The sequence below is a fragment of the Amphibalanus amphitrite genome, unplaced genomic scaffold, assembly GCF_019059575.1.
Source record: "Amphibalanus amphitrite isolate SeventyFive unplaced genomic scaffold, NRLGWU_Aamphi_draft 000106F_arrow, whole genome shotgun sequence".
NCBI lineage: Eukaryota > Metazoa > Arthropoda > Thecostraca > Balanomorpha > Balanidae > Amphibalanus > Amphibalanus amphitrite.
Window position 1 is genome coordinate 647,900 of NW_024881601.1, and position 19,036 is coordinate 666,935.

Below are 19,036 nucleotides of genomic sequence, written 5' to 3' on the forward strand. Positions count from 1 at the left end.
AAACAACCTGCGGTCCCGCGATGCGGAGCCCGGCATCGCAGATGCCGGTACGTTGAACATATATTTAAGTGAAAAGTTGATAGGATATACAACTTTTGATGCTCTTTCCAATGATATATAGAGCGTTATTGCACGTTGTGCCGTTTTTGAGGAATTTGGTAAAAAAAGCACGACATTACCGAGATTTGAGCTCACACCTATATATGGTCTTGGCTCAGACAGTATACGAACAGGTGACGGGGATACCTCCCATAGAAGGATGCGATTAAATGCTAAATATTAGCGGCCGGCCGCCGTGGGGACGCTTTTGTACGACTTCTATCTCCGCAACCAGGGGACCGATACACTTGCGGTTTTTTGTGTGGGGTAGCGTATACCCTTCTTACAAGTAACCGCAGGTTGTTTGAAAAGACAAACACTATTCGTTAGAATTGTGTTTTTCTATTGAAAAACAACCGGAGCGGTCGTTGTCCGGGGTATGTTTTGCAAGTCTGGCCGCGAATCAGTACAACTTGACGGGGGCCTAGACGAAATGTACAATCTTCGTAAAAAGTTCAGTGTATGGGCTCCCGGAGGCGATCTACCTGATGGCACCGGTCGCTACTCGCTTAAAACCTCGTGGCACGTGGCACGTGCGATTCCATTTTCCCCATGTTAAGTCAACGGGGTTTTGGACACTTTTTGCGCGATCGCGAATGGCGGGAAAACGAGCCAAGAAGGAGGTGGTTTTCTTCCCAGCATTTTATGGCAAACACGTTTGGGTACACGCCAGTGTGCGCTGTATACCCCTCAGAATCTTGGAACGGTGCTTTGCACGAGGTCAAAGTTGGAATTTTGCTGTGTTCCATGTTAAGTCAATGGACGGCGATGCCGAGACTTTGCAGAGACATTTTCATTCGATCTTTGTACAAAATTTTAGAGATAGATTTTGCCCAAACTCTTATATCTTGTAGAGGAAAGAGCATAGTACATGCCGTTATGCTTCGTTAAGCTGGCAAAACTCATTTTTTCTTATAAAGTTCATTTGAAATTTAAAATTTTTAACATGGAAAGTCAATGGGAGCGTCTTTGTTGCTTAATAACTTTTTACGTTGCAGATATACCAAAGTGAAAAGTTAATAAAATATACAACTTACGATGCTCTTTCCAACAATGTATAGAACGTCACTGCACGATGTGCCGTTTTTAAGAAAAGCTGTAAAAAAGCGGGGCTCGACTGTGACTTGAACCCAACCACATTAGAGTATACGAACAGGTGACGGCGATACCTCCCATGTGCGGACGCGACACTGATTATTGCTAAATATTAGCAGTAGGCCGCCTGTGGGGTGCCTTTACAAACCTTATATCTCTGCAACCACTGGACCCATTCACTCGCGGTCTTTTGTGTGGGATAGCTTCTTCCTTTCTCACACGTAGTGTGCTACTCTCGATGCGTATGTGTGACCCCTAATGCACGTGCCACGTGCAAAACGATGAGAAGTCAGTTCAGTAACAAGTCTAATAACTCTGTAGTTAGTTTGCCGATTGCGCTGGTACTTTGCATGGATGTTGGCACGCACCCGGCAATGCATTTCCATGTGTCACGGTTGGGGTGCCGCTGCACGTGCGCACGGGCAGGGTGACGCTTCCAGATCTCGAGAACGGCTGGGCCGATTGTGATCAAAGTTGGCACACCGTTAGGGATCGGCGAGTAGGGTGCCGTGCACAAGTCAGATGGGACTTATTTTGCACGTGCGCACGTGCAGGACGACGCTTCCAGATCTCGAGAACGGCCGGGCCGATTGCACTCAAATTCGGTACACTTCTAGAGACCGATCAGAAGGGTGCCGTGCACAGGTCAGTTAGTATGTATTTGCATGTGTCACGGTTGGATTGCAACTGCACGTGCGCACGTGCAGAGGTCACTCCCAGATTTTGCAAACGGTTGGGCCGATTCAGATTAAATTTGGTACATCGCTAGAAACCGGCGAATAGAGTGCCGTGCACTAGTCAATTGGGGCCCAGGCTGCACGTGCGCACGTGCAGGGTGTCGCTTCCAGATCTCGAAAACGGCCGGGTCGATTGCACTCAAATTTGGCACACCGCTATAGACCGGCGAATAGGGTGCCGTGCACGTCAGTCCGTAGCACACCGACTCCGGTCTGCACGTGCAGGGCTCATCCTCTCGTTTGGGGTTGGGCGTTTTTGCTGCGTTTACAAAGGTGCTTGCTCAAACAACCTGCGGTCCCGCGATGCGGAGCCCAGCATCGCAGATGCTGGTAACCGCAGGTTGTTTGAAAAGACAAACACTATTCGTTAGAATTGTGTTTTTCTATTGAAAAACAACCGGAGCGGTCCTTCTCCGGGCTATGTTTTGCAAGTCTGGCAGCGAATTGGGGCAACTTGAGCGGGGCCTAGACGAAACGCTCAATTTCCGTAAAAAGTTCAGGGTATGGGCTCCCGCAGGCGATCTACCTGATGGCATCGGTCGCTACTCGCTTAAAACCTCGTGGCACGTGGCACGTGCGATTCCATTTTCCCCATGTTAAGTCAACGGGGTTTTGGACACTTTTTGCGCGATCGCCAATGGCGGGAAAACGAGCCAAGGAAGAGGTGGTTTTCTTCCCAGCATTTTATGGCAAACACGATTGGGTACACGCTAGTGTGCGCCGTATACCCCTCAGAACTTCGTAACGTGTCTTTGCACGAGGTCAAAGTTGAACTTTTTTCGCTCCCCATGTTAAGTCAATGGGCGTTTTTGCAGAGGCTTTTTCATTCGCTCATTGTACAAAATTATATGATACGATTTTGTTTAAACTTTCAGGACTTGTTGAGAAAAGACCATAGAACATGTTGGTATGCTTCGTTAAGCTGTCAGAATTCGTTTGCTCTTTTGAAGCTCGTTTAAAAATAAAAAATTTTAACATGGAAAGTCAAGGGGAGCGTCTTTGCTGGTTAATAACTTTTTACGTTTAAGATATGTTTAAGTCAAAAGTTGATATTTTATACAACTTTTGATGCTCTTTCCAATGATATATACAACGTTATTGCACGTGCTGCCGTTTTTGAGAAATATAGTAAAAAAGCACGACATTACCGAGATTTGAGCTCAGACCTATATCGTTACGGTGTCAGGCGGACACGAGGACAGGTGGCGCCGCCGCCGCCCGCATAGCGGCGGGAATGTGAACTAACCTGTTTACCATCTATGGTATGGTACCATCGGGGGACCGGCCGCCGTCGGCACCATTTCGGGACTTTGCATCGCAATAAAAGGCTTATTTACAATTGAAAATGGACTAGCGAGATTCGTTATGGAATCAGAATTTGATGCTCTACAAAACTAGGCTATTTTCATTGTGATGGCATCACAGACTACACCGCTAACCCCAATAAAGCAGATTTATGTCGCGTCATCGATGATTACATGTAATGTTTCTTTGGTATATATGTTTGTAGTCGGGTCTTTCAGCTGCCTCCCTCTCCTCCCTCGCCGCGCCGGCGGGTCGGCCATCCGCGGCTTGCCGCCCGCCGGCTGCTGGCCGGTCAGCTGGCCGGTCAGCTGGTCGCCCGCGGCTGTCGGTGCAGTGCGGGATGCCTACTTGCGGGGGGCCGTCGTGGCGGCGGCCCGGGTGGACTGGGCGAGCAGTGAGTTGGGGAGCGCTGCGCTGTCTGGTGCTCTAGTTTGTATTGCGCTCGCATGATACGGCTTGAGCCAATACAGAGTGCACTAATTGAGCTGAGCAAGTCTTTATATACATTGAAAAGTAAAGCACTTTTTACTGCATCTACGGTGAGATGCTAGAGAAAATTTATGGCGTACCTAATGGTACCCATTACTTAACAATTAAGTGAATCATTTCGTCGCTAAACTCTCGTAAATTCGTATGTCCGCCTCACTATGGAGTTTGGACCTTAACGTATGGCCTTTGCTCAGACAGTATACGAACAGGTGACGGGGATACCTCGCATAGAAGGATGCGACACGATTTTACTGCTAAATAGCGGCCGGCCGCCGTGGGGAGTCTGGGGACGTTTTTGTACGACTTATATCTCGGCAACCACTGGGCTGATACACTTACGGTTTTTTGTGTGGGGTAGCTTTTTCCTTTCTTTCATATAGTGTGCTACTCTCGATGCATATGGGTGACCCCTAACGCACGTTCCACGTGCAAAGCCAAGAAGTGCCTGTTTTGTAATAAGCGCAATAGCTCTGTAATTACTGGGCCGATTGCGCTAAAACTTGGCATGGAGGTAGACACTTTCCAGGCGATGCATTTCCATGTGTCACGGTTGGGGCGCCGCTGCACGTGCGCACGGGCAGGGTGACGATTCCAGATCTCGAGAACGGCTGGGCCGATTGTGATCAAAGTTGGCACACCGTTAGGGCTCGGCGAGTAGGGTGCCGTGCACAAGTCAGATGGGACCCAGTTTGCACGTGCGCACGTGCAGGCTGACGCTTCCATATCTCAAGAACGGCTGGACCGACTGTGCTCAAATTTGGCATACCACTAGAGACTGGTTAGTAGGGTGCCGTGCACAAGTCAGTAAGTATGTATTTTCATGTGCCGCGGTTGGGGTGCAGCTGCACGTGCGCACCTGCAGGGGTCGCTTCCAGATCTTGGAAACGGCTGGGCCGAATCAGATTAAATTTGGTACATCGCTAGAAACCGGCGAAAAGAGTGCCGTGCACAAGTCAATTGGGGCCCAGGCTGCACGTGCGCACATGCAGGGTGTCGCTTCCAGATCTCGAAAACGGCCGGGTCGATTGCACTCAAATTTGGCACACCGCTATAGACCGGCGAATAGGGTGCCGTGCACGTCAGTCTGTAGCACACCGACTCCGGTCTGCACGTGCAAGGCTCATCCTCTCGTTTGGCGGCGGGCGTTTTTGCTGCGTTTACAAAGGTGCTTGCTCAAACAACCTGCGGTCCCGCGATGCGGAGCCCAGCATCGCAGATGCTGGTATTTTACTACGCACGATGCTTGCGGGTGACCCCTATTGCACGTGACACGTGTAAAACGGAGAGGTGTCAGTTTTGTAATAACCGCAGGTTGTTTGAAAAGACAAACACTATTCGTTAGAATTGTGTTTTTCTATTGAAAAACAACCGGAGCGGTCCTTCTCCGGGCTATGTTTTGCATGTCTGGCCGCGAATTGGGGCAACTTGGGTCAGGCCTAAACTTGTGGCTCGATTTTCTTAAAAATTTCAGTGTATGGGCTCCCGGAGGCGATCTACCTGATGGCACCGGTCGCTACTCGCTTAAAACCTCGTGGCACGTGGCACGTGCGATTCCATTTTCCCCATGTTAAGTCAACGGGGTTTTGGACACTTTTTGCGCGATCGCGAATAGCGGGAAAACGAGCCAAGAAGGAGGTGGTTTTCTTCCCAGCATTTTATGGCAAACACGTTCAGGTACACGCTAGTGTGCTCCGTATACCCCTCAGAACTTCGTAACGTGTCTTTGCACGAGGTCAAAGTTGAACTTTTTTCGCTCCCCATGTTAAGTCAATGGGCGTTTTTGCAGAGACTTTTTCATTCGCTCATTGTACAAAATTATATGATACGATTTTGTTTAAACTTTCAGGACTTGTTGAGAAAAGACCATAGAACATGTTGTTATGCTTCTTTAAGCTGTGCAAATTCGTTTGTTGTCTTTAGGCTTCTTTAAAAATGAAAAATTTTAACATGGAAAGTCAATGGGAGCGTCTTTGGTGCTTAATAACTTTGTACCTTGAAGACATATTCAAGTGAAAAGTTGATATTTTATACAACTTTTGATGCTCTTTCCAATGATATATACAACTTTATTGCACGTGGTGCCGTTTTTGAGAAATATAGTAAAAAAGCACGACATTACCGAGATTTGAGCTCAGACCTATATCGTTACGGTGTCAGGCGGACACGAGGACAGGTGGCGCCGCCGCCGCCCGCATAGCGGCGGGAATGTGAACTAACCTGTTTACCATCTATGGTATGGTACCATCGGGGGACCGGCCGCCGTCGGCACCATTTCGGGACTTTGCATCGCAATAAAAGGCTTATTTACAATTGAAAATGGACTAGCGAGAGTCGTTATGGAATCAGAATTTGATGCTGTACAAAACTAGGCGCCTATTTTCATTGTGATGGCATCACAGACTACACCGCTAACCCCAATAAAGCAGATTTATGTCGCGTCATCGATGATTACATATAATGTTTCTTTGATATATGTAGTCGGGTCTTTCAGCTGCGTTCCTCCCCTCCCTCGCCGCGCCGGCGGGTCGGCCATCCGCGCCCTGCCGCCCGCCGGCTGCTGGCCGGTCAGCTGGCCGGTCAGCTGGTCGCCCGCGGCTGTCGGTGCAGTGCGGGATGCCTACTTGCGGGGGGCCGTCGTGGCGGCGGCCCGGGTGGACTGGGCGAGCAGTGAGTTGGGGAGCGCTGCGCTGTCGGTGCTCTAGTTTGCATTGCGTTCGCATGATACGGCTTGAGCCAATACAGAGTGAACTGATTGAGCTGAGCAAGTCTTTATATACATTGAAAAGTAAAGCACTTTTTACTGCATCTACGGTGAGATGCTAGATAAAATTTATGGTCTACCTAATGGTACCCATTACTTAACAATTAAGTGAATCATTTCGTCGCTAAACTCTCGTAAATTCGTATGTCCGCCTCACTATGGAGTTTGGACCGTAACGTATGGTCTTTGCTCAGACAGTATACGAACAGGTGACGGGGATACCTCCCATAGAAGGATGCGACACGATTTTACTGCTAAATAGCGGCCGGCCGCCGTGGGGACGTTTTTGTACGACTTATATCTCGGCAACCACTGGGCTGATACACGTGCGGTTTTTTGTGTTGGGTAGCTTTTTTCCTTCTTTCACATAGTGTGCTACTCTCGATGCATATGGGTGACCCCTAACGCACGTTCCACGTGCAAAGCCAAGAGGTGCCTGTTTTGTAATAAGTGCAATAGCTCGCGGTAATTACTGGGCCGATTGCGCTAAAACTTGGCATGGAGGTAGACACATTCCAGGCGATGCATTTCCACGTGTCTTGGTAGGGGTGCAACTGCACGTGCACACGGGCAGGGTGACGCTTCCAGATGTCGAGAACGGCTGGGCCGATTGTGATCAAACTTGGCACACCGCTAGAGGCTGGTAAGTAGGGTGCCGTGCACAAGTCAGATGGGACCCGCTATGCACGTGCGCACGTGCAGGCTGACGCTTCCAGATCTCAAGAACGGCTGGGCCGACTCTGCTGAAATTTGGCATACCGCTAGAGACTGGTTAGTAGGGTGCCGTGCACAAGTCAGTTAGTATGTATTTTCATGTGCCACGGTTGGGGTGCAGTTGCACCAGCGCACGTGTAGGGGTCGCTTCCAGATCTTGAAATTGACGGGGCTGATTGAGCTCCAATTTGGTACACCGCTAGAAACCGGCGAATAGAGTGCCGTGCACAAGTCAATTGGGGCCTAGGCTGCACGTGCGCACGTGCAGGGTGTCGCTTCCAGATCTCGAAAACGGCCGGGTCGATTGCACTCAAATTTGGCACACCGCTATAGACCGACGAATAGGGTGCCGTGCACGTCAGTCCGTAGCACACCGACTGCGGTCTGCACGTGCAAGGCTCATCCTCTCGTTTGGTGGCGGGCGTTTTTGCTGCGTTTACAAAGGTGCTTGCTCAAACAACCTGCGGTCCCGCGATGCGGAGCCCGGCATCGCAGATGCCGGGTAGCGTGCAGTGCACGTCAGTTCGTGACACACCCGCTCCGGGCTGCACGTGCAAGGCTCATCCTCTCGTTTGGCGGCGGGCGTTTTTGCGGCGTTACAGAGGTGCTTGCTCAAACAACCTGCGGTCCCGCGATGTAACCGCAGGTTGTTTGAAAAGACAAACACTATTCGTTAGAATTGTGTTTTTCTATTGAAAAACAACCGGAGCGGTCCTTCTCCGGGCTATGTTTTGCAAGTCTGGCCGCGAATTGGGGCAACTTGGGTCAGGCCTAAACTTGTGGCTCGATTTTCTTAAAAATTTCAGTGTATGGGCTCCCGCAGGCGATCTACCTGTTGGCACCGGTCGCTACTCGCTTAAAACCTCGTGGCACGTGGCACGTGCGATTCCATTTTCCCCATGTTAAGTCAACGGGGTTTTGGACACTTTTTGCGCAATCGCGAATAGCGGGAAAACGAGCCAAGGAAGGGGTGGTTTTCATCCCAGCATTTTATGGCAAACACGTTTGGGTACACGCTAGTGTGCGCCGTATACCCCTCAGAACTTCGTAACGTGTCTTTGCACGAGGTCAAAGTTGAACTTTTTTCGCTCCCCATGTTAAGTCAATGGGCGTTTTTGCAGAGACTTTTTCATTCGCTCATTGTACAAAATTATATGATACGATTTTGTTTAAACTTTCAGGACTTGTTGAGAAAAGACCATAGAACATGTTGTTATGCTTCTTTAAGCTGTGCAAATTCGTTTGTTCTTTTTAGGCTCGTTTAAAAATGAAAAATTTTAACATGGAAAGTGAATGGGAGCGTCTTTGCTGCTTAATAACTTTTTACAGTTGAGATATATTTAAGTGAAAAGTTGATAGGTTATACAACTTTTGATGCTCTTTCCAATGATATATACAACTTTATTGCACGTGGTGCCGTTTTTGAGAAATATAGTAAAAAAGCACGACATTACCGAGATTTGAGCTCAGACCTATATCGTTACGGTGTCAGGCGGACACGAGGACAGGTGGCGCCGCCGCCGCCCGCATAGCGGCGGGAATGTGAACTAACCTGTTTACCAGAGGGGTGTTCACGGGCACCGCACACTGCTGCGTGCGCTGTGTGCGGTGCGTCCAGCAGGCGGGGGGTAGGGGATGGGTAGGCGGTTCTGACGTCACGGCTGCGTGCGGTGGACGGTCCGCTGTGGCCAGTCCCGACCGGCCACAGCGATCGCTGTGTGCGGTGACGGAAGGCTGACGTAGGGACGCAGTGGGCGGAGCTTGGAGGCTATGTGCGGTCCGACCGCACACAGGGCCCGTGAACAGCCCTCTGATCTATGGTATGGTACCATCGGGGGACCGGCCGCCGTCGGCACCATTTCGGGACTTTGCATCGCAATAAAAGGCTTATTTACAATTGAAAATGGACTAGCGAGAGTCGTTATGGAATCAGAATTTGATGCTCTACAAAACTAGGCTATTTTCATTGTGATGGCATCACAGACTACACCGCTAAACCCAATAAAGCAGATTTATGTCGCGTCATCGATGATTACATATAATGTTTCTTTGATATATATGTAGTCGGGTCTTTCAGCTGCGTCCCTCCCCTCCCTCGCCGCGCCGGCGGGTCGGCCATCCGCGGCTTGCCGCCCGCCGGCTGCTGGCCGGTCAGCTGGCCGGTCAGCTGGTCGCCCGCGGCTGTCGGTGCAGTGCGGGATGCCTACTTGCGGGGGGCCGTCGTGGCGGCGGCCCGGGTGGACTGGGCGAGCAGTGAGTTGGGGAGCGCTGCGCTGTCGGTGCTCTAGTTTGTATTGCGTTCGCATGATACGGCTTGAGCCAATACAGAGTGAACTGATTGAGCTGAGCAAGTCTTTATATACATTGAAAAGTAAAGCACTTTTTACTGCATCTACGGTGAGATGCTAGATAAAATTTATGGTCTAATGGTACCCATTACTTAACAATTAAGTGAATCATTTCGTCGCTAAACTCTCGTAAATTCGTATGTCCGCCTCACTATGGAGTTTGGACCGTAACGTATGGCCTTTGCTCAGACAGTATACGAACAGGTGACGGGGATACCTCCCATAGAAGGATGCGACACGATTTTACTGCTAAATAGCGGCCGGCCGCCGTGGGGACGTTTTTGTACGACTTATATCTCGGCAACCACTGGGCTGATACACGTGCGGTTTTTTGTGTGGGGTAGCTTTTTCCCTTCTTTCACATAGTGTGCTACTCTCGATGCATATGGGTGACCCCTAACGCACGTTCCACGTGCAAAGCCAAGAGGTGCCTGTTTTGTAATAAGCGCAATAGCTCGCGGTAATTACTGGGCCGATTGCGCTAAAACTTGGCATGGAGGTAGACACTTTCCAGGCGATGCATTTCCATGTGTCTTGGTAGGGGTGCAACTGCACGTGCGCACGTGCAGGGTGACGCTTCCAGATCTCGAGAACGGCTGGACCGATTGTGTTCAAATTTGGCATAACGCTTGATACCGATCAGTAGGTTGCAGTCATTTAGTATGTATTTCCATGTGCCACGATTGGGGTGCAACTGCACGTGCGCACGTGCAGGGTGACGCTTCCAGATCTCGAGAACGGCCGGGCCGATTGAGTTCAAATTTGGTACACCGCTAGAGACCGATTAGTAGGGTGCCGACTGCCGTGCGCAAGTCAGTTTGGACCCATCTTGCACGTGCGCACGTGCAGGGTGACGCTTCCAGATCTCAAGAACGGCTGGACCGATTGCACTCAAATTCGGCAAACATCTAGAGATCGATCAGTAGGGTGCCGTGCACAAGTCAGTTAGTATGTGTTTCCATGTGTCACGGTTGAGATGCAACTGCACGTGCGCACGTGGAGGGGTCGTTTCAAGATCTTGAAAACGGCTGGGCCGATTGAGCTCGAATTTGGTACACCGCTAGAGACCGGCGAATAGGGTCCCATGCACAATGCAATTGGACACAGCTTGCACGTGCGCACGTGCAGGGTGACGCTTCCAGATCTCGAAAATGGCCGAGCCGATTACACTCAAATTTGGCACACCGCTATAGTAACCGCAGGTTGTTTGAAAAGACAAACACTATTCGTTAGAATTGTGTTTTTCTATTGAAAAACAACCGGAGCGGTCGTTCTCCGGGCTATGTTTTGCAAGTCTGGCCGCGAATTGGGGCAACTTGGGTCAGGCCTAGACGAAATGTACAATCTTCGTAAAAAGTTCAGTGTATGGGCTCCCGGAGGCGATCTACCTTATGGCACCGGTCGCTACTCGCTTAAAACCTCGTGGCACGTGGCACGTGCGATTCCATTTTCCCCATGTTAAGTCAATGGGGTTTTGGACACTTTTTGCGCCATCGGGAATGGCGGAAAAACGAGCCAAGAAAGAGGTGGTTTTCTTCCCAGCATTTTATGGCAAACACGTTTGGGTACACGCTAGTGTGCGCCGTATACCCCTCAGAACTTCGTAACGTGTCTTTGCACGAGGTCAAAGTTGAACTTTTTTCGCTCCCCATGTTAAGTCAATGGGCGTTTTTGCAGAGACATTTTCATTCGCTCATTGTACAAAATTATATGATACGATTTTGTTTAAACTTCCAGGACGTGTTGAGAAAAGACCATAGAACATGTTGTTATGCTTCTTGAAGCTGTGCAAATTCGTTTCTTCTTTTTAACCTCGTTTACAAATGAAAAATTTTAACATGGAAAGTCAATGGGAGCGTCTTTGCTGCTTTATAACTTTTTACGTTATAGATATATTTAAGTGAAAAGTTGATAGGTTATACAACTTTTGATGCTCTTTCAAATGATATATACAACTTTATTGCACGTGGTGCCGTTTTTGAGAAATATAGTAAAAAAGCACGACATTACCGAGATTTGAGCTCAGACCTATATCGTTACGGTGTCAGGCGGACACGAGGACAGGTGGCGCCGCCGCCGCCCGCATAGCGGCGGGAATGTGAACTAACCTGTTTACCATCTATGGTATGGTACCATCGGGGGACCGGCCGCCGTCGGCACCATTTCGGGACTTTGCATCGCAATAAAAGGCTTATTTACAATTGAAAATGGACTAGCGAGAGTCGTTATGGAATCAGAATTTGATGCTCTACAAAACTAGGCTATTTTCATTGTGATGGCATCACAGACTACACCGCTAACCCCAATAAAGCAGATTTATGTCGCGTCATCGATGATTACATATAATGTTTCTTTGATATATATGTAGTCGGGTCGTTCAGCTGCGTCCCTCCCCTCCCTCGCCGCGCCGGCGGGTCGGCCATCCGCGGCTTGCCGCCCGCCGGCTGCTGGCCGGTCAGCTGGCCGGTCAGCTGGTCGCCCGCGGCTGTCGGTGCAGTGCGGGATGCCTACTTGCGGGGGGCCGTCGTGGCGGCGGCCCGGGTGGACTGGGCGAGCAGTGAGTTGGGGAGCGCTGCGCTGTCGGTGCTCTAGTTTGTATTGCGTTCGCATGATACGGCTTGAGCCAATACAGAGTGAACTGATTGAGCTGAGCAAATCTTTATATACATTGAAAAGTAAGGCACTTTTTACTGCATCTACGGTGAGATGCTAGATAAAATTTATGGTCTACCTAATGGTACCTATTACTTAACAATTAAGTGAATCATTTCGTCGCTAAACTCTCGTAAATTCGTATGTCCGCCTCACTATGGAGTTTGGACCGTAACGTATGGCCTTTGCTCAGACAGTATACGAACAGGTGACGGGGATACCTCCCATAGAAGGATGCGACACGATTTTACTGCTAAATAGCGGCCGGCCGCCGTGGGGACGTTTTTGTACGACTTATATCTCGGCAACCACTGGGCTGATACACGTGCGGTTTTTTGTGTGGGGTAGCTTTTTCCCTTCTTTCACATAGTGTGCTACTCTCGATGCATATGGGTGACCCCTAACGCACGTTCCACGTGCAAAGCCAAGAGGTGCCTGTTTTGTAATAAGCGCAATTGCTCGCGGTAATTACTGGGCCGATTGCGCTAAAACTTGGCATGGAGGTAGACACTTTCTAGGCGATGCATTTCCATGTGTCTTGGTAGGGGTGCAACTGCACGTGCGCACGTGCAGGGTGACGCTTCCAGATCTCGAGAACGGCTGGACCGATTGTGTTCAAATTTGGCATAACGCTTGATACCGATCAGTAGGTTGCAGTCATTTAGTATGTATTTCCATGTGCCACGATTGGGGTGCAACTGCACGTGCGCACGTGCAGGGTGACGCTTCCAGATCTCGAGAACGGCCGGGCCAATTGTGCTCAGATTTGGCACACCGCTAGAGATCGCGTGGTAGGGTGTCTTGCACAGGTCTGCTGGGCCCCAGGTTGCACGTGCGCACGTGCAGGGTGACGCTTCCAGATCTCAGGAACGGCTGGGCCGATTGCATTCAAATTCGGCACACCTTTAGAGACCGGTTAGTAGGGTGCTGTGCACAAGTCAGTTAGTATGTATACTCATGTGTCTCGGTTGGGGTGCAACTGCACGTGCGCACGTGTAGGGGTCGCTTCCAGATCTTGAAAACGGCTGGGCCGATTGAGCTTAAATTCGGTACACCGCTAGAGACCGGCAACTAGGGTGCCGTCCACAAGTCATTTGGGACCCAGCTTGCACGTGCGCACGTGCAGGGTGAGGCTTTCATATCTCAGAAACGGCTGGGCTGATTGCATTCAAATTCGGCACACCTTTAGCGGCGTTACAGAGGTGCTTGCTCAAACAACCTGCGGTCCCGCGATGCGGAGCCCAGCATCGCAGATGCTGGTTAGAATTGTGTTTTTCTATTGAAAAACAACCGGAGCGGTCCTTCTCCGGGCTATGTTTTGCATGTCTGGCCGCGAATTGGGGCAACTTGGGTCAGGCCTAAACTTGTGGCTCGATTTTCTTAAAAATTTCAGTGTATGGGCTCCCGCAGGCGATCTACCTGTTGGCACCGGTCGCTACTCGCTTAAAACCTCGTGGCACGTGGCACGTGCGATTCCATTTTCCCCATGTTAAGTCAACGGGGTTTTGGACACTTTTTGCGCGATCGCCAATAGCGGGAAAACGAGCCAAGGAAGAGGTGGTTTTCTTCCACGCATTTTATGGCAAACACGTTTGGGTACACGCTAGTGTGCGCCGTATAGCCCTCAGAACTTCGTAACGTGTCTTTGCACGAGGTCAAAGTTGAACTTTTTTCGCTCCCCATGTTAAGTCAATGGGCGTTTTTGCAGAGACTTTTTCATTCGCTCATTGTACAAAATTATATGATACGATTTTGTTTAAACTTTCAGGACTTGTTGAGAAAAGACCATAGAACATGTTGTTATGCTTCTTTAAGCTGTGCAAATTCGTTTGTTCTTTTTAGGCTCGTTTAAAAATGAAAAATTTTAACATGGAAAGTGAATGGGAGCGTCTTTGCTGCTTAATAACTTTTTACAGTTGAGATATATTTAAGTGAAAAGTTGATAGGTTATACAACTTTTGATGCTCTTTCCAATGATATATACAACTTTATTGCACGTGGTGCCGTTTTTGAGAAATATAGTAAAAAAGCACGACATTACCGAGATTTGAGCTCAGACCTATATCGTTACGGTGTCAGGCGGACACGAGGACAGGTGGCGCCGCCGCCGCCCGCATAGCGGCGGGAATGTGAACTAACCTGTTTACCATCTAGGGGTGTTCACGGGCACCGCACACTGCTGCGTGCGCTGTGTGCGGTGCGTCCAGCAGGCGTGGGAGTAGGGGATGGGTAGGCGGCTCTGACGTCACGGCTGCGTGCGGTGGACGGTCCGCTGTGGCCAGTCCCGACCGGCCATAGCGATCGCTGTGTGCGGTGACGGAAGGCTGACGTAGGGACGCAGTGGGCGGAGCTTGGAGGCTGTGTGCGGTCCGACCGCACACAGGATCTATGGTATGGTACCATGGGGGGACCGGCCGCCGTCGGCACCATTTCGGGACTTTGCATCGCAATAAAAGGCTTATTTACAATTGAAAATGGACTAGCGAGAGTCGTTATGGAATCAGAATTTGATGCTCTACAAAACTAGGCTATTTTCATTGTGATGGCATCACAGACTACACCGCTAAACCCAATAAAGCAGATTTATGTCGCGTCATCGATGATTACATATAATGTTTCTTTGATATATATGTAGTCGGGTCTTTCAGCTGCGTCCCTCCCCTCCCTCGCCGCGCCGGCGGGTCGGCCATCCGCGGCTTGCCGCCCGCCGGCTGCTGGCCGGTCAGCTGGCCGGTCAGCTGGTCGCCCGCGGCTGTCGGTGCAGTGCGGGATGCCTACTTCCGGGGGGCCGTCGTGGCGGCGGCCCGGGTGGACTGGGCGAGCAGTGAGTTGGGGAGCGCTGCGCTGTCGGTGCTCTAGTTTGTATTGCGTTCGCATGATACGGCTTGAGCCAATACAGAGTGAACTGATTGAGCTGAGCAAGTCTTTATATATACATTGAAAAGTAAAGCACTTTTTACTGCATCTACGGTGAGATGCTAGATAAAATTTATGGGTACCCATTACTTAACAATTAAGTGAATCATTTCGTCGCTAAACTCTCGTAAATTCGTATGTCCGCCTCACTATGGAGTTTGGACCGTAACGTATGGCCTTTGCTCAGACAGTATACGAACAGGTGACGGGGATACCTCCCATAGAAGGATGCGACACGATTTTACTGCTAAATAGCGGCCGGCCGCCGTGGGGACGTTTTTGTACGACTTATATCTCGGCAACCACTGGGCTGATACACGTGCGGTTTTTTGTGTGGGGTAGCTTTTTCCCTTCTTTCACATAGTGTGCTACTCTCGATGCATATGGGTGACCCCTAACGCACGTTCCACGTGCAAAGCCAAGAGGTGCCTGTTTTGTAATAAGCGCAATAGCTCGCGGTACTTACTGGGCCGACTGCGCTAAAACTTGGCATGGAGGTAGACACTTTCCAGGCGATGCATTTCCATGTGTCTTGGTAGGGGTGCAACTGCACGTGCGCACGTGCAGGGTGACGCTTCCAGATCTCGAGAACGGCTGGACCGATTGTGTTCAAATTTGGCATAACGCTTGATACCGATCAGTAGGTTGCAGTCATTTAGTATGTATTTCCATGTGCCACGATTGGGGTGCAACTGCACGTGCGCACGTGCAGGGTGACGCTTCCAGATCTCGAGAACGGCCGGGCCGATTGAGTTCAAATTTGGTACACCGCTAGAGACCGATTAGTAGGGTGCCGTGCGCAAGTCAGTTTGGACCCATCTTGCACGTGCGCACGTGCAGGGTGACGCTTCCAGATCTCAAGAACGGCTGGACCGATTGCACTCAAATTCGGCAAACATCTAGAGATCGATCAGTAGGGTGCCGTGCACAAGTCAGTTAGTATGTATTTCCATGTGTCACGGTTGAGATGCAACTGCACGTGCGCACGTGGAGGGGTCGTTTCAAGATCTTGAAAACGGCTGGGCCGATTGAGCTCGAATTTGGTACACCGCTAGAGACCGGCGAATAGGGTCCCATGCACAATGCAATTGGACACAGCTTGCACGTGCCTACGTGCAGGGTGTCGCTTCCACATCTCGAAAACGGCCGGGTCGATTGCACTCAAATTTGGCACACCGCTAGAGACCGGTTAGTTGAGTGCAGTGCACGTCAGTTCGTAGCACACCCACTCCGATCTGCACGTGCAAGGCTCGTCCTCTCGTTTCGCGGCGGGCGTTTTTGCTGCGTTTACAAAGGTGTTTGCTCAAACAACCTGCGGTCCCGCGATGCGGAGCCCAGTAACCGCAGGTTGTTTGAAAAGACAAACACTATTCGTTAGAATTGTGTTTTTCTATTGAAAAACAACCGGAGCGGTCCTTCTCCGGGCTATGTTTTGCATGTCTGGCCGCGAATTGGGGCAACTTGGGTCAGGCCTAAACTTGTGGCTCGATTTTCTTAAAAATTTCAGTGTATGGGCTCCCGCAGGCGATCTACCTGTTGGCACCGGTCGCTACTCGCTTAAAACCTCGTGGCACGTGGCACGTGCGATTCCATTTTCCCCATGTTAAGTCAATGGGGTTTTGAACACTTTTTGCGCGATCGCGAATAGCGGGAAAACGAGCCAAGAAGGAGGTGGTTTTCTTCCCAGCATTTTATGGCAAACACGTTCAGGTACACGCTAGTGTGCTCCGTATACCCCTCAGAACTTCGTAACGTGTCTTTGCACGAGGTCAAAGTTGAACTTTTTTCGCTCCCCATGTTAAGTCAATGGGCGTTTTTGCAGAGACTTTTTCATTCGCTCATTGTACAAAATTATATGATACGATTTTGTTTAAACTTTCAGGACTTGTTGAGAAAAGACCATAGAACATGTTGTTATGCTTCTTTAAGCTGTGCAAATTCGTTTGTTGTCTTTAGGCTTCTTTAAAAATGAAAAATTTTAACATGGAAAGTCAATGGGAGCGTCTTTGGTGCTTAATAACTTTGTACCTTGAAGACATATTCAAGTGAAAAGTTGATATTTTATACAACTTTTGATGCTCTTTCCAATGATATATACAACTTTATTGCACGTGGTGCCGTTTTTGAGAAATATAGTAAAAAAGCACGACATTACCGAGATTTGAGCTCAGACCTATATCGTTACGGTGTCAGGCGGACACGAGGACAGGTGGCGCCGCCGCCGCCCGCATAGCGGCGGGAATGTGAACTAACCTGTTTACCATCTATGGTATGGTACCATCGGGGGACCGGCCGCCGTCGGCACCATTTCGGGACTTTGCATCGCAATAAAAGGCTTATTTACAATTGAAAATGGACTAGCGAGAGTCGTTATGGAATCAGAATTTGATGCTCTACAAAACTAGGCGCCTATTTTCATTGTGATGGCATCACAGACTACACCGCTAACCCCAATAAAGCAGATTTATGTCGCGTCATCGATGATTACATATAATGTTTCTTTGATATATATGTAGTCGGGTCTTTCAGCTGCGTTCCTCCCCTCCCTCGCCGCGCTGGCGGGTCGGCCATCCGCGCCCTGCCGCCCGCCGGCTGCTGGCCGGTCAGCTGGCCGGTCAGCTGGTCGCCCGCGGCTGTCGGTGCAGTGCGGGATGCCTACTTGCGGGGGGCCGTCGTGGCGGCGGCCCGGGTGGACTGGGCGAGCAGTGAGTTGGGGAGCGCTGCGCTGTCGGTGCTCTAGTTTGCATTGCGTTCGCATGATACGGCTTGAGCCAATACAGAGTGAACTGATTGAGCTGAGCAAGTCTTTATATACATTGAAAAGTAAAGCACTTTTTACTGCATCTACGGTGAGATGCTAGATAAAATTTATGGTCTACCTAATGGTACCCATTACTTAACAATTAAGTGAATCATTTCGTCGCTAAACTCTCGTAAATTCGTATGTCCGCCTCACTATGGAGTTTGGACCGTAACGTATGGTCTTTGCTCAGACAGTATACGAACAGGTGACGGGGATACCTCCCATAGAAGGATGCGACACGATTTTACTGCTAAATAGCGGCCGGCCGCCGTGGGGACGTTTTTGTACGACTTATATCTCGGCAACCACTGGGCTGATACACGTGCGGTTTTTTGTGTTGGGTAGCTTTTTTCCTTCTTTCACATAGTGTGCTACTCTCGATGCATATGGGTGACCCCTAACGCACGTTCCACGTGCAAAGCCAAGAGGTGCCTGTTTTGTAATAAGTGCAATAGCTCGCGGTAATTACTGGGCCGATTGCGCTAAAACTTGGCATGGAGGTAGACACATTCCAGGCGATGCATTTCCACGTGTCTTGGTAGGGGTGCAACTGCACGTGCGCACGGGCAGGGTGACGCTTCCAGATGTCGAGAACGGCTGGGCCGATTGTGATCAAACTTGGCACACCGCTAGAGGCTGGTAAGTAGGGTGCCGTGCACAAGTCAGATGGGACCCGCTATGCACGTGCGCACGTGCAGGCTGACGCTTCCAGATCTCAAGAACGGCTGGGCCGACTCTGCTGAAATTTGGCATACCGCTAGAGACTGGTTAGTAGGGTGCCGTACACAAGTCAGTTAGTATGTATTTTCATGTGCCACGGTTGGGGTGCAGTTGCACCAGCGCACGTGTAGGGGTCGCTTCCAGATCTTGAAATTGACGGGGCTGATTGAGCTCCAATTTGGTACACCGCTAGAAACCGGCGAATAGAGTGCCGTGCACAAGTCAATTGGGGCCTAGGCTGCACGTGCGCACGTGCAGGGTGTCGCTTCCAGATCTCGAAAACGGCCGGGTCGATTGCACTCAAATTTGGCACACCGCTATAGACCGACGAATAGGGTGCCGTGCACGTCAGTCCGTAGCACACCGACTGCGGTCTGCACGTGCAAGGCTCATCCTC